This window comes from Anthonomus grandis, chromosome 3 (genome assembly GCF_022605725.1).
Source record: "Anthonomus grandis grandis chromosome 3, icAntGran1.3, whole genome shotgun sequence".
In the NCBI taxonomy this organism is placed as follows: Eukaryota; Metazoa; Arthropoda; class Insecta; order Coleoptera; family Curculionidae; genus Anthonomus; species Anthonomus grandis.
The window spans coordinates 33,349,763-33,353,815 of record NC_065548.1 but is presented as its reverse complement, the minus strand read 5'-3'; the positions used below and the strand labels follow the sequence as shown (position 1 = coordinate 33,353,815).

The 4,053-nt window shown below is 30.6% G+C and overlaps 1 long non-coding RNA gene across 1 annotated transcript; it reads right to left on the bottom strand.

Annotated features, from left to right (window-relative positions):
• Positions 1 to 215: 215 nt before the first annotated feature.
• Positions 216 to 3,129, bottom strand: LOC126734560 (uncharacterized). The gene is made up of 2 exons (XR_007660081.1): positions 2,873 to 3,129; positions 216 to 2,819 (listed from the first exon to the last, which is right to left on the bottom strand). It is a non-coding gene; the product is annotated as an uncharacterized LOC126734560 (long non-coding RNA).
• Positions 3,130 to 4,053: the final 924 nt, after the last annotated feature.

Here is a 4,053-nt window from a genome sequence, read left to right as displayed (position 1 = left end):
AAGTGTGTAAAACTATTTTTTTACTAGGATTTCTGATGCACTGGTTAAAAACACAGCAGCGAATAATTCACTTAATTTACCAAGTGATTTATCCTTCAAAGCTGCAGGGGCAGCTTTCCTGAAGAGTGCAAAAACTTCTTTAGCTTCCAAAATGGTATATAGTACAAACAGTGAAGCTAATATAGATAAGTATGGATAATTAAAATAGATTAATATTTTTGATACACCAAATTTTGTATAATTACAGATCTGATCATTCATCATCAACAATAACTGCATCTGAGATTAATAGTTCTACAGTAATCGTGGGGTCTAGGTCAACAATTACTATTTCTAATCCAAGCCGTTTTTGTTTAACTGGTACACATTCCCTGACTCTGCCAAGGAAAACGTAAAATACACTCAAAATAGACTACTAGTTTTTTGCCATGTATTATCCTATTCTATATATCTTATTTAAAAGTGATATAGTATTTTATTGTGTTATATTTGTTTAATATTAAAATATTTAATATTAATTAAATGTATGATATTACAAAGATTCTTTATTAATAACATACATTTTATTGATCAATTGGATTATCATAATACATTTTTTTAATTTTGGTAATACTATATTTTTATGTATATTATTCTAGGGTAAAATCAAAATGATATCCTGAGGACCTAAGCACTGATGATTCCACCGTTTTAAAAGCTAAATCACTTGTCACCAAATTATAGAAAAAAAAAGAAAATAAAATTCGAAGATTGCAACAAACAAATTTGCGCCAAAGAAATTGAATTAGATCTCAAGTCATTATTAAAATACTTAAGAAATAATAACATGATTTTCGAAAAAGCCCAACATACTACATATTTTATTTGACTTGTAAAAGTACTTCTTTGTATATTACTACTAATAAACTATCTAATCTATTGTACATAGTCTTTATTCTTAGGTAAGCTTTGTTTTTTAGTATAAATTAATATGATATAATAATTGGTATTAGGTATTATATAGGTCACTATTAAATGTCTCGAAACCATTATACAGGCTAAATACTCATAAATAAAATGTAATACTCATAAATAAATAAAAATCTTATAACCTACAAAAAACCTGCAACTCCTTCACAATTTGAACATCCTTGTAGTTTTAACTTTTTCCGCTGAAGCAATACTGTCCCTTTGAAAAAGTCAGCACCATAGAAGTATATATTATGTGATATAAGTAAGTGATGTAAAACTGAGTTTTGTCCAATATAACAATAAAATTTTGCAAAATGTTAAAAATGTGTGTCTTAAAACATGATTTATTAAGAAATCTATAATATTATATTAATAAAATATTTAATTTCCATAAAAATGCTTTGACAAAAATGCTGCCTTTTATTAGGACCTTCCTCTAATGAAGTCCGTTAAAAAAAAACACATAAATAGCTCATAAATGGTAATATTACTTATAGTCAAACTCTTTAATAATTAATAAAAATTTGTCAGGTAAATATTTGTTGACGACGTCACTGGTAAAGAGTGCTTGTATCGGTGACATCAACAATGCGATCGAGCGGCGTTGCGATGCCATTACCGTTTTCTCGTTTCTTCGTACTTTATTTTCATTTATTTAACGTATATTGACTTTAATGTATTCGATATCTTAATAAATTTATTTTAAAAAAATGCTTGATATTTTATTAAAGGGGAGCAGTAGTATTGTTTTGTGCCTTCGGAAACAACTGAAAATTTTTATGCTATTATAAAGTGATTTTTGCCATTTCTCTATAAGCATTTGGCATCATTGCATCAGAGATGTTGCAAGCAAACAAACCTGCCCATAGTTCCACGGCATGCTACTTCTAGCCTTTCAATGTTCTAAGGGCAAGGGTCTGCCCGCTAATTTCTCTGCATTCTTGAAATATTCTATTTTTTAAATTCTCAATGCTCTCAGGTGGGGTTTTATAAACTTAGCTTTTTAAGTAGCCCCAAAGAAAAAAGTCTAGTGGGGTTAGGTCCGCAGGCCATTCGATTGTACCACGTCTGCCAATCCACTTTTCTCGAAAATTTTCATCAAGCCACTCTCGAACTACCAAAGTGTAGTGCGCGGGAGCTCCATCCTGCTGAAAATGTATATTATTTTCATTCAATAATATAGCACCATGTTGATCTACTTGATTTTCCATAGATTGGATGATGGAAGGGTATATTGCATTTTCTAAAATATAGGTTTAAATAAATTTCGCCAGTCAAATTTTCTTCCAAAAAAAATGGCCCGATTATTTCATTCCCATAAATTTCTGCCCAAACATTAATTTTTTGGGGATATTGGGTATGGCCTTCCCGAAAAACATGCGGATTTTCATTATCCCAGTATCTACAGTTATGTCTGTTCACCAGTCCATTTAAAAAAAGGTCGATTCGTCACTGAAGCAAATGTTCTTCAATAAATGGGGATCGTCGTCAATTCGCTGGCACATCACTTCACAAAATTGAATTCCCCTATCAAAATCATCTTCTCCGAATTCATGAAGAATATGAATTTTATAAGGAAAGAACTTATTTTTTTTTAACTTTATGTACGGAACCAGTGAAAATATTTGTTAGTTTTGCGGCCTTTGGTATAGACAAAGTTGGATCCATAGCAAATTGTCCTGGTACTTCAACTTGGCATGCTTCATCGAGAACTCTATTTTCATATTTTTTCTTATTGCAAATCGATACCGTCTCTTCAAATTTTCGTATCATTTCTAATACGTATTTATGGCTCACGTTTTTATCTTGAGCATCCCGGGCAGCTATTACAGTAAGAGAGAAATTCAAACAATTTTTTGAACAACACCCTATAAATAGGAATGAATAAATTTGATTTTATTGTTGATATTTTTGTACTTACATGTCGTTCCCATGACGTCACCGACCTTTTCCCATTCTCTGTGCGTTAATAGTCTGTCGTGGTAACTCTTATTTCTCTTGTCCCACAAAACAGGACGTTCCTGTATTAAATTGATTAAAATTTCTAGATCCATGCTTTGATTTAGTTCCGACAATCACGTGCGAATCGCGCGAAATTATCAACCCAACTGATTATGTCGCATCGCTTTGTATCGTATGTACGCCGCTCGTCGCGTGCAATCGCTCACGTAGGCCATGCCATATGATCGACAGCCGTTTGATTTTGACTAGTGATAAGCTACGATTACTTTTATAAGTATCGAGTAGATACTGATACTTTGATTTGAAGTATCAGATACTTTGTATTCGTTACAAAGTAATCATTACTTGTATACTTGTTAGTTGTTAGTAAATATATGGACGAATATTAAGATTTTTTTATCAATACCTATATTAAATTTAGGGCTTGCTCTGGCGTTTGTTATATTTTTTGAGTATAATAGAGGGTTATCAAGTTTCAGTAAGATATTACAAAATGCACATTACCCAAAACAAAACACAGTTATGCAAGTATAAAATGGGGTTAATTATAAGCGAAGACTTTTATAATGGTATTAAAATATTTATCGAAATAAAAATTAAAATAAACTAGAAAAACATTTGTATCAAAATAATATATTAAATGTAATAATTGCAAACAACACAAAACAAAATAATTAAGAATATCTAATTCTAATGGATATAGGAAAATATATAGTAAAAAATTCGGCAACTTCTTGATCTTGAAAAACGTGTTTTGAACTTGATGCTCGTTTTTACCTTTCATTAAATGCTCTCGCGGTTCTGCGAGCACACCGATCTTGAGCTCCATAAAGGAAAATTATTTCTATTCTTTCAGCTAGCGTATACACCAATTTATTAACTCACTGTTTTAACTAAAATAATAAATCGCCTGCTTTTTAAACGCCTTAAAAATGTAAGGTATTGCAGTGTTTTTTTGTACCTATTAGGTAGGTTTCGCAAAAAATATAAGTGAAATAAATACACATACAAAGTTATAAGACTGCAAAGGTTTTTGCAAAAAATTTGAAGATACTCTTTTTTCTCGCAAATAACGGTACACATTCTTTACTCAAAAAAAATAAATAATTTGCTTGAACTAAATGTACTGTTTGTTAACAC